At 43.7% G+C, this 21,279-nt stretch overlaps 1 long non-coding RNA gene across 1 annotated transcript; it reads right to left on the bottom strand.

Annotated features, from left to right (window-relative positions):
* Window positions 1-14,542: 14,542 nt before the first annotated feature.
* On the bottom strand, window positions 14,543-17,566 carry LOC133138238 (uncharacterized). Its single transcript, XR_009709699.1, has 3 exons — window positions 17,433-17,566; window positions 15,046-15,156; window positions 14,543-14,600 (listed from the first exon to the last, which is right to left on the bottom strand). It is a non-coding gene; the product is annotated as an uncharacterized LOC133138238 (long non-coding RNA).
* Between the last annotated feature and the right edge of the window lie 3,713 nt (window positions 17,567-21,279).

Genomic DNA, 21,279 nt, shown 5'->3' with positions numbered 1-21,279 from the left:
AGAGACGTGGATACATCAGTCACACTGTAAGGTAGTATCACCTCCAGTTGCTGGTGTGTAGGTGCATCTCAATATTATTAAAGGGTCCGGATAGACTTGGAGGGAGTCCAGCTACAAAGGGGGGCGTGGCATAGAGAGCTCGTCCGTCTCAAACCTGGTGAAGAACTTATTTACACTCCAAGTCAGTAGAGACTCCAGACCGGTTCCCAGAGATGCCTCTCTCCTCCCTGTTTCTGTTGATCTTAGGGACATGCATGGTAAGTGCAAGGTCATATGCCAACCTCGCCTAAGGCTAGAAGATATCTGGAGGCGAATGATTACCTAGCTGAATCAGGAAATCCTGCACACATATATTGTCGAGGACTCAGCCCTAGGCCCCCCTGATGAGAGATTGACGGGAGATGGGTTAGGCAGGAATGCATTGTTAACCCCTCGCACACGCCAATGAGGTGGTAGCAAGAACGCCCGTAAGAGGAAAAATATGCGGTTCAGAGCTAATGAGCAGCCATAATTGTCAGCAGAGGAGTCTGAAGTCGGGGGACTTAGATTTAGAGTACTAAGGAGCAAGGTTAAAGTTCTGACTGAGGCCATGCACAGAATGAGTTCCAGCATGACCTTGGAGGAGATTCAACATGCTGAGCGAGCAGTTGGGGAATACCCCAACCCTACAGGGGAGGAGCACAATGCCTGGCTAAAGCAAAAAGATGAGGAAAACAATGTAGATGATTGGGAGATCAAAGAGTATGAGGAGATGGAAAAATGTAGGAAAGATAAGGAAAACGGAAGGGATGTCAATACCGAAAGAAGATTAAGAGACTTTAAGGGCCTTCCTGATTATAGCACGAATAATTTATCGGATAGATTCAAAGGACTAACAGTGGAGGAGTTAAGTGATGAATTACACTTGGCTATTAGCTGGATGTCCTTTGTAGATCCCTTAAGGTGCCACAAAAAAGAGCACCGGAAGAGTGTATTGAGATGGTGGAAGGCACTTACTGCTGGCTTGTATAATGTCAAAGTTTGGAGAGAGTCCAAGGAGAGATTAGACAGGGAGACAAATAACAGTGATGAATATGTTCATTAAAAAAGTTGCATAAGAGATAAATGTCTTTCCACTCGGTATACTGGGGACATTTCTTATCAAAAAAAGGGACACTTTTATACAAGTTAAGGATATATAAGGAGTGAGCTTTAAGACGTTAAAAAGCAGGAAAAAATAAGAAAAAAGAAGAGAGAAGAAAAAACCCTCTTAGGATTTCGCTGTTGAAGATATCTATGGGCTGTTGAAGAGAGAGCAACGCAACGTTATAAGTTTCCTTTTATTTTTATGTCTTTTATTTTTCATTAAGATACTATATAAGGTAGAAAAATGTAGAGAAGTTTTTAGAGTTTAGATGAACATAATATTCTAGGAATAGTTTATTTTAACGTCCAGAAGGGGGAGCTATAGGATAAGGCTAAGGCCAAAGAGGATGGGTATTTGAGGGGTGTACCTTGAATTTAACATCTGGTGGAAAGGTAAATTAGAAAGAGCTAAAGGGGTATATGAAACTTGTATGTGATTAGCAAACGGAAAGATGATGTTTAACCTGTCAGCTGTATAACTCTATTCTTTTGATTGATTATAATAAAGTATATCTTACTATAATCATATGTGATAAGGGTTCTTTTAGAGGAATACAGTGAATACAGGAAGTCGTATACCAGATTTGCATCACCCCCTTCACTTCGAGACTGGGCTGGAAGTTCAGTAGAACTTACCAGGGCTCCAGGACATTCGGAGTACTTAAAGGAAAAGAGAGTTCGTCCCCGAGACACCTCCTCATGGGGTACTGCTCGTGGGAACGTGAGGTCTGAGCTCGGCAAGGGGTCCGTGGCTCACGACAATATGCTACTAAGTCATGGTGGAGATATGCAAATAGATCAGCACATTCTGCAAACCGCACTGAATGTTATGTGTGCACACAATTGCCGGCCTCTATATCTACACCCAGGCTAGAGGTGATACAAGTCGCAGCGCCCACGCGAAGTGTGAATGATACAGTAAAGTGCGCTATTGCGGTATCCACTGCTCGTAGTACATTAACATCAATGGATCCCAGTACACCCCCACTCGACCTGATAACGGATTCTGGTTTAAAATATTGTACCGATAAAGATGGATATCTGAAATTGGGGAATATGACTTCTAACATTCCACTCATGGTAGTCCAGTATAAATCGGGGCAGAAGTTTTGTGTCAAGGGAAATGGCACTGAATTTGTGGGAGGTAACCCAGGGGTGTCAGGGGAAATTACTGATTTTCTGTGGATATCCGCTCGTAACCGAACTGTCCTTTTCCACCGGTAAAGAGAACAGTCCAAATGGCACGCTATGTAACCCATCGGCACCGCATTGGAATGGGACGAGAGCCGTGGACAGTTGGTATTGGTTGTGTGGACATCGTGGCATTACCACCGAACTGGGGAGGGGCATGTGTTTATATACAATTGAGAGATCACACGTACATTGTGAGACCACGCGGGGGAGTCGAGACGCCAGTGCGCCTCATGATTCTATCTGGGGCACCAACGTCCCAGATGAGGCAAAATTGTGGACAACCGGACAGAAGGTAGCCCTCACCGTATTTCCTTGGACAGGGGTGGGGAAGATAATGCTACGTTTGGAGACTGTGAATTACCGTTTAAGTACACTTATAAATGAGACCAGCAACATAACTAGAAGCATACAGTGACAGTTGACTGCTTTACGGCTAATAACACTGCAAAATCGGATGGTGCTAGACCTGTTGATGGCGGCGCAGGGGGGAGTGTGTCATATCGTGGGAGCCTCGTGTTGCACTTACATACCAGCAAATGATGAGAAAAGCGGAGAAATAGATCAGGCTTTGCAGCGCTTAGAAGATCTGTCGGATGCACAACAAAACGACTATGTATATGATAACTCCTGGTGTCAGTGGCTCATTTCTGGGGGGTGGAAAGCAGCAATAACATCTGTACTGACCCTCATAGTAGCAGGATTCGCAGTACTGTTCTTCTGCAGCTGCTGTGGGGTTCCCATAATTAAAGGATTGATATCAAAAATGTTGAGTGCTAACCTACAATATCAGATGTTTATGTGACAGGACGTCAATGAAGTGACCGCTCCGTCTGACACGTCGGAGAGACCATACCAACATGTGATAGAATTAAATGACCTGTTTCAACAATTAAGTATTTTCCTGTGAATGAAGCACATGCCAAAAATCGAGAGGAGTGGCATGTTAGCGGATAATCAATTAAAAAGAGAAGGGAAATGTTGTTGAAATTATATATTCATGTGATTATTTTATTATTAATTGCTTATCCTATTATTAGTTGCTTATGCTGGAGTGATCCAGATAATACATAATTGTTAAAGTACCATAACTTGCTTTGTGCTAATGAATATTATTTTCTGTAACTGTGTGAGTGGAGATGTCTCTCCCTGTCTGTACCATGGGCCTCCAAGGCCACGGCCATTAACTGTGTGTTCTGGATTATCTTGTCTTGGTGCCTGAGACCAAGACAAGACAGAACCAAAAACAAAAGACCTCATGATGGAAGCTACCATGGGGATTATCTTCCTGGAAATAGGGAGTTAAAACAAGATAAAATAGATTTCTCAGACGCGCAGTTAATTGCACAGGCCCCTGTGTATACACCATGCTGGAATGTTTGGAGAACATGTATCTGCATAGACAGTACCTTGAAGGGGGGAGATATGAATAAACAATCTGTAGTAAGGAGAAGAGTGGTGGATTGTCTTTGAATATTGATCATTGGGAATATTAATATTCAAAAGGGGCGTGGACCCTATGCGAATAGTAAAGATTGGATTTTATTTACTGTCTCTGTCTCTTGAGTGTTTTCTTACAGGAATAAATTTAAATTCCCACCACAGGATCGGCCCTTGTTGTGCACCCCTGGGGGGGGGGGGGGGGTGTCAGCTATACAGTGCATCCGGAAAGTATTCACAGCGCTTCACTTTTCCCACATTTTTTAATGCCCATTCCTCTTTGCAGCACCTCTCAAGCTCCATCAGGTTGGATGGGGAGCATCGGTGCACAGCCATTTTCAGATCTCTCCAGAGATGTTCAATGGGATTCAAGTCTGGGCTCTGGCTGGGCCACTCAAGGACATTCACAGAGTTGTCCTGAAGCCACTCCTTTGATATCTTGGCTGTGTGCTTAGGGTCGTTGTCCTGCTGAAAGATGAACCATCGCCCCAGTCTGAGGTCAAGAGCGCTCTGGAGCAGGTTTTCATCCAGGATGTCTCTGTACATTGCTGCATTCATCTTTCCCTCAACCCTGACTAGTCTCCCAGTTCCTGCCGCTGAAAAACATCCCCACAGCATGATGCTGCCACCACCATGCTTCACTGTAGGGATGGTATTGGCCAGGTGATGAGCGGTGCCTGGTTTCCTCCAAACATGACGCTTGGCATTCACGCCAAAGAGTTCAATCTTTGTCTCATCAGACCAGAGAATTTTGTTTCTCATTCCTTCAGGTGCCTTTTGGCAAACTCCAGGTGGGCTGCCATGTGCCTTTTACTAAGGAGTGGCTTCCGTCTGGCCACTCTACCATACAGGCCTGATTGGTGGATTGCTGCAGAGATGGTTGTCCTTCTGGAAGGTTCTCCTCTCTCCACAGAGGAACGCTGGAGCTCTGACAGAGTGACCATCGGGTTCTTGGTCACCTCCCTGACTAAGGCCCTTCTCCCCCGATTGCTCAGTTTAGACGGGCGGCCAGCTCTAGGCAGAGTCCTGGTGGTTCCGAACTTCTTCCATTTACGGATGATGGAGGCCACTGTGCTCATTGGGACCTTCAAAGCAGCAGAAATATTTCTGTACCCTTCCCCAGATTTGTGCCTCGAGACAATCCTGTCTCGGAGGTCTACAGACAATTCCTTTGACTTCATGCTTGGTTTGTGCTCCGACATGCACTGTCAACTGTGGGACCTTATATAGACAGGTGTGTGCCTTTCCAAATCATGTCCAATCAACTGAATTTACCACAGGTGGACTCTAATTAAGCTGTAGAAACATCTCAAGGTTGATCAGTGGAAACAGGATGCACCTGAGCTCAATTTTGAGCTTCATGGCAAAGGCTGTGAATACTTATGTACATGTGATTTCTTAGATTTTTTATTTTTAATAAATGTGCAAAAAATTCAAAAAAACTTCTTTCATGTTGTCATTATGGGGTGTTGTGTGTAGAATTTTGAGGAAAAAAATGAATTTATTCCATTTTGGAGTAAGGCTGTAACATAACAAAACAGATACGGGTCATGTTCACATCAACCATCAGAATGGGGAAGAAATGTGATCTAAGTGACTTTGACCATGGAATGATTATTCATGGCAGACAGGGTAGTTTGAGTATCTCAGGAACTGCTGATCTCCAGGGATTTTCATGCTCACTAGTCTCTAGAGTTTGCAGTGTTCCCCAGAAATGTAAGTAGTTGGCCAAAGAGAAAAAGTAGCCGGCCAGGGGGGTTCAGATGATGTCCCCTGGCATTTTTTTCTGATGCAATTTGGAGGCATCTGGTGCATTTTAATATGATGAATGCATTTTAAATTTATTTATTGTTAAGCAGTGAGAGAACGGCAAAGGTGTATTTGTAGACAAGTGAAGGAGAATAAACTGGAACATGACGGCAATGTATTTTGAATAAAAATTTGTCGTTCAATTTTATATTAGTCACAATAATTAATCCCACCAATCTTCAACATTTTATTAGTCTTACAATAATGCAAGACATGCAGGTTAGGCTGATTGGAGAGTCTAAATTGCCCATAGGTATGAGTGTGTGAGTGAATGGTGTGTGCCCTGCGATGGACTGGCGACCTGTCCAGGGTGTATTCCTGCCTTTCGCCCAATGTATGCTGGGATAGGCTCCAGCCCCCCTGCGACCCTGTTCAGGATAAGCGGGTTCAGAGAATGGATGGATGGATTTTGAATGTAAATATATGTTTACAGATCATTGGTTTGAATAGGAAACAGTACCTGCCTTAAAATGTGCTCTTCAAAGTCCCATTCATCTGGCATATTTGAGTAAAAGATTCATTACTACATGTGCTACACCATTGTGTCTGAGTGTGTTGGCCACCATAATTATCTATAAATAAAGGCTCTAGATGACATGCAATGATGGGCAGAAGGCTATCGTCAATGCAAAACACCTCAGCTTCCAGTGGGGGTTACCTCCCCCATTTGTGTCCCTACCAATGTCAAAATCAAACCTATGCCTTTGGACTCTTCCCAATCAAGAGACAACAATGCTCTGCTAAGCTTCACTCGGAGAGAGGGAACTGATGTGTGAATTGGAAGTGATTTGTTTATCAGGGAATGGGCTTTTTCTGCCTCAATCTCTGCACTGCATGGAGGCTCTCTGTGGGCCTGTCTGTGAGGCTGACTGGGGCCTGACTGGCTGTGGTGTGGAGGCTGACTGTGTGAGGTACCGTTCAGAGGACCCAGACGCAGACCAGGGAGTATGCAAAAACCTTTGTCTTTATTCAGTCCAATTTCAAGCCAGGTAATAAGAGTTCAAACAATGCCAGAATCGAGATGCAAAAGAATGGTCAAAAAACAAAGCAGGAGTCTATAATCTGAAAATCACAGGCTGAAGTACAAAAAGGGCTAGGCAAAAACGAAGTCAATGAAGGCGGAAGGAAAAATAAAAATAACCAAATAATCAAAAGGCAAACAAAACAGAAGGGTAAGGCAAACTTGGTGTCAATGGCAATGAAAATTGATCAACGTTCTGACAAGGTATCAAGCAGAGACTGGGGCTTAAATACATGAGGGGAAGAGACATACTTGTCGGAGCACGGGAGTGAGGAGGGCTGAACAAATCAAGAACATAATGGGGTAATGAAACAATAACAAGGGGGAAACGAAAACGTGGCTCCGGATTAAGGAGTAGACAATTGTGTAGAGTTAGGAGACGTAGTGATAGTGAGAGACAGGTGCGAACACTTCGCTGAAACTAAGCAAGTAGTCAGTGATAGAACAGACAGGCGGAGTTACAGAGCAGACTTGAAAACGAGAGATAACGTTAGTGAGTTAGTAACACGATTAAATCTAAACAATCCAAATTAAGTGACTGTTAGTTTATTAGTTAGACAGACAGTAAATGTATTCATATAATTAGTACTGTACAATATCAAAATTAGTAGTTGTTAGTAAGAATAGTGCTATACAACATTAACTAGCGAGAAAAGCAGAAAGTAAGGAAATGCGAGACTGGGAAGGAATCATCGAAACCTGGAAATCTTCGAAACGACCCGAATAGTGCAGCACGCAGACAGGGGTGACTATGGCTCGATAACATCCTGACACAGACATAACAGGGGATGACGAAATGCAATGAACAGTGATGGATGATAAACAGAAAGCCAGAAGTCATCCACGCAGAGATATTAGCCAAGCAGGCAGAGATCTGTGTGGTGGGTATTGGGGGGGAAGGAAAGAAAGAGTTGGGTGTCGGCATAAGAATGGTAAGAAAAGCCAGGGGAAGAGATAACAGAACCAAGAGACATGGTGTACAGTCCCGGCCAAAAGTTTTGTCGCATGAGTGGACAAAAGTGACAATTGCTCATTACCCAACTCTTAATTAGCTAATAAAGTTAGGAAACAACACAAATTAATCATAAGTGTCTAAAATTTATTAGAAGCTAGCAAAATTACATTTCAAAATTGTTACTAAATGACAGCTAAGAAACCGTGTTGCGTACGCCAAGGCCCACAGCCTGACGGAAGGTTGGACAGCAGAAAAGTGGCGAAAAATTGATTTTTCAGATGAATCGTCAGTTCACCCAGAAGACAGTCAAATTTGGAGGTGGAAAGATCAATACGGAGGTGCCAGGGAGATCTGTAAGGTGGATGGTAACATTGACGGTGCCAAATATCAACAGGTTCTTGCCTTCCAGTACATTCCCAACTACAAAAGGGGTCAGCTCTTTCAACAGGATGGAGCTGGGGGAAGAAGATCAAGGTCCTTCAGGGATGGCCAGCACAGTATCCAGATATGAATATTATTGAGAATATCTTGGGAAGAATGAAGGAGGAAGCTTGGAGGACCAAGCCAAACAACTTGGAGGAGCTTTGGGATGCCTGCAAGGTGGACTTCCATGCAATCCCCGACGACTTCATCAACAAGCTCTACGACTCTCTGCCAAACCGGATGTCAACTGTTCTGCAGGCCAAAGGAACCCGTACAAGATATTAATTTCTTAACTTATAGTCCATGATGAAATACTAGACTGATTTTTCATTTGGTATTTTATTTACTTTTTGAGAAAGATAAAATGTATTGATTATAATTTGATTTGCGACAAGACTTTTGTCCAGGTAGAACCTGGCTTGTTCATCATTATCAAGCAATAAACCTTATGAACATCTATGAAATTTTAGTTTTGCTAGTGTCTAAATAAACTTTAGACACTAATGATTAATTTGTGTTGCTGCCTAACTGTATTAGCTAATTAAGAGTTGGGTAATTAGCAATTGTCACTTTTGTCCACTCATGCGACAAAACTTTTGGCCGGGACTGTATAGAGAGAAGAGGAGAGGACCAAAAACTGAACCCTGCGGGACTGTTGGGGGTGAGGGTCAGAGACTGAGCCCCTCCAAGTCACCTGGTAGGAGCGACCAGAGAGGTAGGAGGAAAACCATGCCAGTCCAGACCCTGTGACACCCATCCCAGTCAGCAATGAGAGCAGAGAGCAGAGGAGAGGGATTTGGCTTTGGCAGAGTGGAGTGCCTCAGTGATCGCAAGCAGACTATGTGCCTTTTCATCATTTCACTGTGGTCCAACACATACATAATACAGCTGTTTAGAAAATGAGCAATTAAACCAAAATCATTTTAACAAAATTCAGCACAGACAACCCAGGCCCAGGAATTGTTTTGCCACAGACCACCCACAAAATTGGGTGGGTCCGTACCCCAATTTTGTATTGGACACCAGACATGTGGACCTTCTAGCCATTCAACGACTGAAACACCTGAAACACTAACATAAACAGGCCGGGAGGCAATCTTCCCTCAATGAGACATCACCAGTGAGTACAGGTCATTCTCATTTGATGGAAGGTCTGAGAACTGCACCATGCAGTACGCCTGCTCAGAATCCTCCTGGGGCAGACCAATAGTGCTGTAAACAACTGTGTCATTGTATTCATCATACAGATGCTCAGGGTCCTCTTCATCCTGAGGGAGACAAGTTGGAGCCAATAGAACACTTTTACACGGTCTAGGGCACTGTTCATAACAGATCTGTTCCACGTCATGTTAATTAATTATAATTAGTACCTTGAAAAGTGTCTAATTCTGGGGTGTATGAGGATGTGGTATGCCCTGCTCATAATTGAGAAGATGGCATAACTGCTATCAAAATGTATCAGGGATCCTAAATTCTGGTACTGGTGCTCTGTTATTCAGTACTTATGGGTAATTGAGTTTTTAAAGCGGTTAATTTCACTGGCCTCACTCAAAAACCAGCAGAGCCAGTAACTCTCCAGAACGTCTTGACTGGAATCTGGGAGATGAACTGCCTCTGGATTAAAAATGTATCAAAGGTAAAAATTCATAGCAATTAGTGTTTCTTTTACGTTTGAGCTCATAATAAAGCCATCCATTGCCAATACCTATATAGCCTAGTATTTAAGTGTGCCTGAACCCAGTTTTTTTTCTTTCCAGTTGGTGGTTTGCCTTTTATAATCAGGCTCATAATTCTTTTCCCTGATTTTTCCGTTCATTTTGATGCGTGCTTCTATATTTTTCTTCTCATTATGAATGTATGCGTACAATAATAAGGGTTTAGAAATAAGATGCTACTTACCTGTACATTGTCCACAGAGACAGACAAGTCCGCTGGATTTAAGGGTATAGAAAACCAGGTTTAAATGATGCAATAGGTCCCTAATCCTTTATTAAAGCACTTGGTGGTATGACCAGGCTTCTTTCAACAAACTGAAATACGGGGCTTGAATGTAATTTTTTTAACTTATTAACTGTCAGCGCAAGTACACAAGTTTCTGCCTAAGCACCCAGTGATGAGTAAAATGTTGGATGGTTTTGATCAGTAACGTTTTCCAAACTGTGTATGGTGGTTGGTCTTACCAAGTGATTTTGAAACTGATCTTGTTCTGAGAAGGACCGCAAGAGCAGCCATAATTAGACACGTCAACACACCCAGAGCTGCACCAACCACAACAAGGCTGTCTGCAACACCTAACAGAAAGCAGGAGTTCAGGAAGTTCAATCTTTTTTGAAGGTCCATGACACATGCAGAAGCAATTCACACATTCAATTTTGCAAAAAGATTTTTAGATTTTAGATTTAAGATGAATAACATTAAAAGGGCTTTGCCCATTTCAGTGCTATAATTTGGATTATTTCTGCAATGATTCTGCAATAATCCAATAATCTATGCCAAAGTATTTTTTATCAGACATATTTGACCCTGTAATGAATGCATTTCCCTTAAAAACCCATCATCATTTGATGCACTATAGTGCCGGTGCTTCTGCTAGTGCAGCATTCTACCCTCTACTGTGAAACCTTGAATGAATCTAAAACTCAATTCAAAGGTTTAATTCCAATTACCGTTGTTTCCATCCAATATCAGTCGGACTGTGGCAGTTTCCATTGAGTAATCTGTAAAAGAAGGCAGTAGAAGATCACTTATTGAATGTTACAATCAAGAAATGATGGATCCACATAAAACTCGAGTGAAATTATTTTACTTCTCTCTAAAGCATAACATAGCTGTATCTTAGACCTGCATTTTAGTGAAATACTTTTTATTTAAAAAATATAACAGAAAAGGACTCTCAACATATGAAGGAATTTCAGTGTATTTGAAGAAGCACTGTGCCTTTTTAAATAATAGACTTACTATATACAGTACATATGCCTATATTTCATATACTGTAAGGTATTACATTTCTGAAACTAACCAGTTTGACCAGTACCCCAGATAGTGTCAAATGTCATGTGTGGGCTTAAATGATATATGTCCAAGAATATATCTGCAGCCAAATGAGCAGGTTTGTGCAAGATCATAGCTATGACTTCCTAAAACTGCACTCATTTACAGTATACGGCTTATTTTGGTTCTTTTGGTTAAGATGTTTGCATGTTCAGATCTGAATGAAAGGCAAGCAAGAACGGCTGGCAAATGCATGGGGGACGCACCGCTCACAAACTCACGAGTTGAGTTTTTGATATATATCTCTCGGGTTACTCTAAAATCACATGCACATTTTTTGATCATGACGCAGATGCAAACATTGTGCCATACTGCCACATATGGGAGGAGTTGTCTGCATATGTATATGTATTTAATAGATTCAGGCTATCTAGAGTTTATCCTGCTGAAATTCAACTCTTAAATGCATGTAGGCTATTGGTAGTGGTTTCCCGTTCATCCATGAATAATACAGGATTAATAGAAATCAGGAAAAGACTAAATGATTAGTATCATAGAATGCTAGGTGTCTGTGTGCATATGCGTGTGTATATGCATAGAGAGAGAGGGAGAGAGAGGGAGAGGGAGAGAGAGCGGGAGAGGGAGAGGGGAGAGAGGGAGAGAGGGAGACAGAGAGAGAGGGAGAGAGAGAGGGAGAGGGCATTCTCACAGGGAGGTGTGGAGAAAGGGACTCTCCATTCTTGCTCAGCACTGAAGGCAGTTCCGGTCGGTCTGACGGAGCTGCTGTGTGGTGAACCCCCGCCACTCTGAACAGCAGAGGGGAGCAGTGTGGCTGCAGGAACCGTTGCTGCACAAGCATAAAAACATGCATCAATCTCCCGACCACAGGGTGTCAACCAAAGCAGTTATTATTTTAATATGTATCCAGATAAGCGCTCAAATGTTTACTCAAAATGAGATGACACTTTTCAGTGCGTTGTGCTCAGCAATGAACTGGGGTACTGAAGGCAGTCATGTATTCCTAACTCTAAAGTATCAGCACATATTACAATTACCAATCAGCGCCTCTTTTTGACTTATGCACATAACTCATGGCTGTTATAGAGCGGATACAGTAGAATTATTGTGGCATGCACATACAAAGAAAGAATGGAAAGGCAAGGTTTGGGTAAGTTATACCTTTACTGACAGTCACTGTTACTTTGACCTTCCAGTCTCTGCCCCATGTTTCTATTCCACAGTAATAGAGGCCTGTGTCCTGTAGACTCAGTTTTATCATGGTCACAGTGAAAAAACGCCAGAGGGAATTGTCATGCAGGAGGAATCTTCCAGCGCGTTCACTGACAGCCGACGTATCACTTCTGATAAGAACATCCCTTCTCCCACATGGATGACGGCAGACATACTTTGGTAGATGCAGATAATCATCTGGATATGGACACCTGATGTGTAAATCTCCACCTTCAGTTCCATGTGCTTCAAGTACATCGCCCATTGCTGTCCAGTGAACTTAATGCACCGGCAAAAACATAAACAAAAAAGTACAATTTCTTTTTTCAGATTTTAAAAGTTAATTCAGCTGCGTTATCAAACACAAAACTAACACGAAAAATCTGGCCAAAAGTTTTACAAATGCTTTATATGTTACATGTAATTTTATTATGTACTGTAAATTTATACTGTGTTGGCTGCTACCTTCGCCAGGTCTGTTTTGAAAAAGAGATTCCGGATCTCAATGCAGCTTCCTGCTGAATAAATAATAAGTAAAATAAATGTACGTGTTTGAAATTTTCATCACAAAATGATTTCAGGAGGGCCAGAAATTACCGATATGAGTTTGCTAAACTGTGTTTGTGCAGAAATACATGAACTCAACGTCAAACTGTCATAAAAATATTGATTGAAACTAATGATTGTGTACATTACATGTACTTTCATGTAAGTATTAATAAAGTCGCTGAACCATTAGTCATTTTCAGTGAAGCAAAATTAGGTGCAGAAAATGTACTTTGCTGCAAAAACTATATACATTCCCTTAAAAATCTCTTAAAATATATAGGCTTAAAAAGAATTACAATTGGTTTCAGGTCTATTTGATGAATGTCAAATACCTAAGACAATCAAAAGCAATGCAAATCACATCATGGCAGCATGCAACACCAGCCTATGAAGCTACAAAGGGAGACGTTTCTGCCCAGTGTCTGTTCCATCCTCTAAAGTACCTTAGGGATTCTGGAAAAAACAAAAACTTTGCTTGAGGAAATACAAAAGACAAGGACTTACTTGCTAGGAGAGAGAGGATCTGCAGAGGGTATCTCATCAGAAACCCAGTTCAAACTGACATCACAGCAGGCTCGTTCAACACACTATAGATATGACTCAAGAGAAGATCACACCTGCTGCACTAGGCGACCGCTTCTCACTCAGTCCAGTTTTCAGCCTTATGAAGAAATCACATTTACCGACCCTGTGAAAGCTCTGGTCACAACAGAAATGTGGGCTGGTTTAGGGGAGGAAACTACACAGACAATAGCACCGCAAATTTCCGTGACGGATAAAAAAGGAGCTGCCACATCCAAGACCCATTTCAGATCCTGGAATTGTTTGACACCAAGTGATCTGAAAACGGAAGTCACCGTTTCAGAGTATTTCAAGTGATTTTACAATCAAATGATGTGAATTTGTTTGCAATGAGGAAGTGAGTATGTGGCAAAACAGATAGAGAATTGGGTCTTGTTACCACCGGCGCTGAATGTGGGGAGGTGAGGTGGTGGTGGTGAAGGTGGAGGGGGGGGCGTTAGGCCAATGACAAGAGCCCTGACTAACAGTGGCCCTCAAAAACAGGGAGGTCATACATTTGCTTCGCATGCAAAGCCCTGCCATCGCACCCTTATGCAAGGTACTAAACATAACCTCTTTCCAGCTGTCAAAAATGTAATTTAAACTCAAATAAAAGATAATACTCCCTCAGCACTGTACTTCATGGTGTTTGACCTGTTTTGTATTAATATTTTCAACATTTGGGATGCTGGATTGATTGCCCAGCTAAAAGATTTTTTTAGTGCACTAATGCTCCTCCCTCAGTATGTCAAATTGAATCAACAGAAAAGTGCCACAGAAATGGGGCACGTCAACTGAAACCCCGATTTAAAAAAACGGTTAGCCGTACGTTTCCAGAATACGTAAAAGCGGAAGTCAGCCTGCTGACAGCTGAAATAATCCCACCAGGACACTGAAGCATGTTAAAGACTAGAGTTCCATTGTCTCCTAAATCCCAATATAACCCCCTCTATGCCACCCAACTGCATGGGCCCTGACGACATTTCCATTCCGGTGCTGACCACCAACATTCACACACTGATCGTGGGGAACATGCAACAGGTGAGGCTTTTTAACAGGCAGATGGCAATGATGGTTCAGGAAAAAAAAAAAAAAACAATCAGTAAAAAAATGAAATCCTTGAAGTTGGGATGCACTGCAGAGTTCCTTCTGAAGAAGTTCCAGAATTTTCTTTCGAGTCAGATCTGTGGAGATATTTTAAAAGGCCTAGGGGTGGGTGAGGGCGGCCCCTCCCTCACTGATACTGACTGTATTCTCCGAAGGGGGGGGCCGGCATCGGGGCGGGCTCCTCTGCAAACTGGGCCCCTGAAAGAGAGGTGACAACGGCCGCTAGTCACAACACTGACAGCTGGACTCTGTGTCTGCACGCTGCACACTGCACACTCACTGCACGCTCACACACTTTCAAACTCAGGAAAAAAGAGGAAAGCTACACTCACCAAGCACTTTATTAGGAACATTTTTACTTTATCACACCTACTTATTAATGCCATTACCTAATCAGCCAATTGTGTGGCAGCAGTGCAATGCAAACAGTCATGTAGATATGGGTCAGGAGCTTAGTTAATGTTCACATCAACCATCAGAATGGGGTAAAAATGTGATCTCAGTGACTTTGACCGTGGAATGATTGTTGGTGGCAGACAGGGGGGTTTGAGTATGTCAGAAACTGCTGTTCTCCTGGGATTTTCACACACACACTAGTCTCTAGAGTTTGCAAAGAATGGTGCAAAAGGAGAAACACACTCACCGGTGGGGAACTGTGAGGAGGCGAATCTGGTGAGCAGGATGCCTGCACCCTCGATCAGCGCCAGCAGGATTCCGCCCATCGCCGCCGAGCCCACCATGGCAACGGGCCCATCTGCGGAGAACACGCCCACCTTACACCCTGCTCTGTGCTCATAAAGGCACGCCGCGTCATTTCCACAGACCGTTCGGCCACTTCCCGGACGGCAACCGAGTACCACGGGGGATTGTGGGACTTGTAGTATTTCAAGTCTTGCACTGGCGTCTTGGTTAGCAGGGCAACAGCTTTGCTTATTCCACTGAAGTCTATGATACAGAGCCTTTGTTCCCCTTGCAGTTTGCCCGCTGTGGCAATGTCGAGTACATCTGAGGTAGTTATGCATTTGGCAAAACGCTAGCTAACTGTTAATTTTGATGTCCGGACAAGTGAGTTATGAGTTCATTTCCAAGGTGATCAGCTCATAAAAAGGACTCCAAAACGTCTGTTATTAAAAACAAGACGAAGACGAGCACAGAACTAGTGTCGGCCGATACTTATTTTCAATATTTATTTTTCCTTTGAAATGATTTTTATTGTTATTTTTATTAGCAGAATAATTCTATACTATTATACCATAGCTTTGACTTTTTCGTATTATATTAGCCACTGATATTACACTGTGGACCTTTACGTGAGCCGACACAGATCATGACTCACACCACTAAGCCTGAATTACACTACATTAGTAGTAGTAGTCGAATCAATGGCAAGACACTTTGGATGAAAGTATCAGCTAAATAACAAATGCATTTCAATTTATATACATCACAACACAATTCACAATATAAAGCAGAAAACAGCGGTTGTGGCTGCAGGTTTTTGTTTTAGCCTCGCACTACGACCACTGATTCAACGAATTAACCTTTTTTTATATAAAAATTTTTTTATTAAGGCCTGCAGGGGACTTATGCAGGGGACTTATTGTGCTGGGTTAGAAAACAAACCTGCGCCCACCTGCTCTTACAGCCTGAACCAATGTCACGCCACAACAACCCGACAACCAGCAGACACTGCGGCCCTCCAGGACTGGAGTTAAACCAGCAGACACTGCGGCCCTCCAGGACTGGAGTTAAACCAGCAGACACTGCGGCCCTCCAGGACTGCAGTTAAACCAGCAGACACTGTGGCACCCAAGGACTGGAGTTAAACCAGCAGACACTGCGGCCCTCCAGGACTGCAGTTAAACCAGCAGACACTGCGGCCCTCCAGGACTGGAGTTAAACCAGCAGACACTGCGGCCCTCCAGGACTGGAGTTAAACCAGCAGACACTGCGGCCCTCCAGGACTGCAGTTAAACCAGCAGACACTGCGGCCCTCCAGGACTGCAGTTAAACCAGCAGACACTGCGGCCCTCCAGGACTGCAGTTAAACCAGCAGACACTGCGGCCCTCCAGGACTGGAGTTAAACCAGCAGACACTGCGGCCCTCCAGGACTGCAGTTAAACCAGCAGACACTGCGGCCCTCCAGGACTGCAGTTAAACCAGCAGACACTGCGGCCCTCCAGGACTGCAGTTAAACCAGCAGACACTGCGGCCCTCCAGGACTGGAGTTAAACCAGCAGACACTGCAGCCCTCCAGGACTGCAGTTAAACCAGCAGACACTGCGGCCCTCCAGGACTGGAGTTAAACCAGCAGACACTGCGGCCCTCCAAGACTGGAGTTAAACCAGCAGACACTGCGGCCCTCCAGGACTGCAGTTAAACCAGCAGACACTGTGGCACCCAAGGACTGGAGTTGGACACTAGTGGTTTACCCTGTTCTTACTCTGTTTAGAGTCCTTCGGTGTGAGGTGCACAACTCTGGGTCCTGGAGGACCGGTCTGTGTGCTGGTATTTGTTGGAACCAGTTACCTTAGTTTCCTGAGCGCTCTATACTATAAACTACACTGGTTCATTCCTGTACGGATCTTTAGGATGCACCTGCAGGCTGGGGCTGTAGCTGGTGCTTTTACAAATGTCAGATCAAGATATGACTGAGCTAATTCAGTAATTATGAACTTATGAACCTGAAATGGATCTGTTGTTGAAATTATATATTGTGGTGCCTCGGGGTGGATCCTGAGGTGCAGAGAGTGGGCACAGCTAGGAACCAACACAGGAGATAGCAGATTATTTATTTATTTTTTCTGTGTTTTTTTTTTCGGGGTATCGGTGATAGCGCCCCCCCTCAGGGCAAGGGTAGGGGAAAACTGGAGAAATCAAAGGGCCGTTTAGGCAAAAAATAAACGAAGGTTCTTCCCAGACCGGGGTATTTTCCAGGGCTTCCTCCCTCCTCCCCTCTTCGGCCGCGTCAGGGCTGGCGGGAAACACAAAGACAGGGGGTGAATAGGAAGGGAATTTATCTGGCTCACGTGACCGGCGTCCGTTTCCAGGTCTTCGGTGTTGCCGTCCGTGAAGGTGGGGTCTTCCTCAGGTTCAGTATGGCCGGGCGTTGCAGGTCCTTCCTCTCTCTGCCTTCCACACTCTCACACGCTCAGGAATGGCACCAACTGAGCCTGGCTGCAGCCTCGACCGCGCCTTAAATCCCATTCCCTGCTCATTAGGAAAAGAGGCTGCAGCTGAGTCAGTGATTTTCCCCTCTGCTCACTCACGTGCGCCGGCCGGGGTCCTGGACCGCAGGTAGAGGGATCTCTCTCCAAGGTGCTGATCCCATCACCTCTCTAGGCAGATATACCCCTTCGCACACCTCTCCCAATGCGTGACGTCTGCGCGGTTGACCTGCACGGGCCCCTCCAGGGTTCTCCACCCACGTGGCACAACATTCAGGAGCAGGGGTGCCACAATATTCATGGGATTATTTTATTATTAATTGCTTATCCTATTATTAGTTGCTTATGCTGGAGTGATCCAGATCATACATAATTGTTAAAGTACCATAACTTGCTTTGAATTAAAGCTAATGAATATTATTTTCTATAACTGTGTGAGTGGAGATGTCTCCCCCTGTCTGTACCATGGGCCTCCAAGGCCACGGCCATTAACTGTGTGTTCTGGATTATCTTGTCTTGGTGCCTGAGAGCCTGCAGAACCAAAAACATAAGACCTCATGACGGAAGCTACCATGGGGATTATCTTCCTGGAAATAGGGAGTTAAAACAAGATAAGATAGATTTCTCAGATGCGCAGTTAATTGCACAGGCCCCTGCGTATACACCATGCTGGAATGTTTGGAGAACATGTATCTGCATAGACAGTACCTTGAAGGGGGGAGATATGAATAAACAATCTGTAGTAAGGAGAAGAGTGGTGGATTGTCTTTGAATATTGATCATTGGGAATATTAATATTCAAAGGGGGCGTACATTTGTTGCGCTCTGCACATACATATATCCAGACAAAGGAGAAAAACCTTTGTCCTTGTTTTTGCATGTAACTTGAGAGAACGGCAAAGGTGTATTTGTAGACAAGTGAAGGAGAATAAACTGGAACATGACGGCAATGTATTTTGAATAAAAATTTGTTGTTCAATTTTGTATTAGTCACAATAATTAATCCCACCAATCTTCAACATTTTATTAGTCTTACAATAATGCAAGACATGCAGGTTATACTGATTGGAGAGTCTAAATTGCCCGTAGGTATGAGTGTGTGAGTGAATGGTGTGTGTGCCCTGCGATGGACTGGCGACCTGTCCAGGGTGTATTCCTGCCTTTCGCCCAATGTATGCTGGGATAGGCTCCAGCCCCCCTGCGACCCTGTTCAGGATAAGCGGGTTCAGATAATGGATGGATGGATGGATGGATTTTGAATGTAAATATATGTTTACAGATCATTGGTTTGAATAGGAAATAGTACCTGCCTTAAAATGTGCTCTTCAAAGTCCCATTCATCCGGCACATTTGAGTAAAAGATTCATTACTACATGTGCTACACCCTTGTATCTGTGTGTCTCTTAATGAGTGTGTTGGCCACCATAATTATCTATAAATTAAGGCTCTAGATGACATGAAATGATGGGCAGAAGGCTATCGTCAATGCAAAACACCTCAGCTTCCAGTGGGGGTTACCTCCCCTATTTGTGTCCCTACCAATGTCAAAATCAAACCTATGCCCTTGGACTCTTCCCCGTCCATGTCAAGAGACAACAATGCTCTGCTAAGCTTCTCTTGGAGAGAGGGAACTGATGTGTGAATTGGAAGTGATTTGTTTATCAGGGCATGGGCTTCTTCTGCCTCAATCTCTGCACTGCATGGAGGCTCTCTGTGGGCCTGTCTGTGAGGCTGACTGGGGCCTGACTGGCTGTGGTGTGGAGGCTGACTGTGTGAGGTACCGTTCAGAGGACCCAGACGCAGACCAGAGAGTATGCAAAAACCTTTGTCTTTATTCAGTCCAATTTCAAGCCAGGTAATAAGAGTTCAAACAATGCCAGAATCGAGATGCAAAAGAATGGTCAAAAAACAAAGCAGGAGTCTATAATCTGAAAATCACAGGCTGAAGTACAAAAAGGGCGTGGCAAAAACGAAGTCAATGAAGGCGGAAGGAAAAAGTCAAAATAACCAAATAATCAAAAGGCAAACAAAACAGAAGGGTAAGGCAAACTTGATGTCGATGGTAATGAAAATTGATCAACGTTCTGACATAATGGGGTAATGAAACAATAACAAGGGGGAAACGAAAACGTGGCTCCGGATTAAGGAGTAGACAATTGTGTAGAGTTAGGAGACGTAGTGATGGTGAGAGACAGGTGCGAACACTTCGCTGAAACTAAGCAAGTAGTCAGTGATAGAACAGACAGGCGGAGTAGAGAGTACAGAGCAGACTTGAAAACGGGAGATAACGTTAGTGAGTTAGTAACACGATTAAATCTAAACAACCCAAATTAAGTGACTTAGTTTTTTAGTTAGACAGACAGTAAGTGTATTCATATAATTAGTACTGTACAATATCAAAATAAGTAGTTGTTAGTAAGAATAGTGCTATACAACATTAACTAGCGAGAAAAGCAGAAAGTAAGGAAATGCGAGACTGGGAAGGAATCGTCGAAACCTGGAAATCTTCAAAACGACCCGAATAGTGCAGCACGCAGACAGGGGGTGACTATGGCTCGATAACATCCTGGCACAGACATAACAGGGGATGACGAAATGCAATGAACAGTGATGGATGATAAACAGAAAGCCAGAAGTCATCCACGCAGAGATATTAGCCAAGCAGGCAGAGATCTGTGTGGTGGGTATTGGGGGGGAAGGAAAGAAAGAGTTGGGTGTCGGCATAAGAATGGTAAGAAAAGCCATGGGAAGAGATAACAGAACCAAGAGACATGGTGTACAGTCCCGGCCAAAGGTTTTGTCGCATGAGTGGACAAAAGTGACAATTGCTCATTAACCAACTCTTAATTAGCTAATAAAGTTAGGAAACAACACAAATTAATCATAAGTGTCTAAAATTTATTAGAAGCTAGCAAAATGACATTTCAAAATTGTTACTAAATGTTACAGCTTGATAATGATCAACAGGCCAGTTTTGTCGCAATGGCCAACTCCAATTTCTAGGCCACGGTGAATAAGGGACAAGGGGCTTGATTAGTCAGCTGTAGGTAACTTTGGGCTATAAGAGCAGAAATTTGACACTTTAAGCCATCAAGTTCATGCTCAACATTGCTTCTGTCAACATGCCCAAGATCAAACCAGAAACCAAAGTGCTGATCATCAAGAATCTCAAGTCAAAGTCTCCTGCTGAAGTTGCAGACATCTTCAATGTGTCTAAACGGCAGGTGGAGAGGATTCGCAAGCGCTACCAAGAGACTGGCGACGTCCATGAAAGACCCAGGTCGGGCAAACTGCGCAAGACAACTGCTCGAGACGACAGCTTGTTGGTCCGACTGTCAAAAGCCAGCCCCATGTCAACCGCCTCACAGCTCCAGGAGGAGTGGACGCCAGCAACACCTGTTTCTTCAAGAACTGTACGTCGGATTCTTGCTTGCTTGCTTGGTCTCCACGGTCGTATTGCTCCAAAGAAACCAGTGCTAAACAAGAGACAGCTAAGAAACCATGTTGCGTACGCCAAGGCCCAAAGCCTGACGGAATCGTCAGTTCACCCAGAAGACAGTCAAATCAGATCAATACTGAGGTGCCAGGGAGATCTGTAAGGTGGATGGTAACATTGACAGTGCCAAATATCAACAGATTCTTGCCTTCCAGTACATTCCCAACTACAAAAGGGGTCAGATTTTTCAACAGGATGGAGCTGGGGGAAGAA

The sequence above is a fragment of the Conger conger genome, chromosome 10, assembly GCF_963514075.1.
Source record: "Conger conger chromosome 10, fConCon1.1, whole genome shotgun sequence".
NCBI lineage: Eukaryota > Metazoa > Chordata > Actinopteri > Anguilliformes > Congridae > Conger > Conger conger.
The sequence above is the reverse complement of the archived record's forward strand: the minus strand, read 5'-3'. Positions and strand labels throughout refer to the sequence as shown.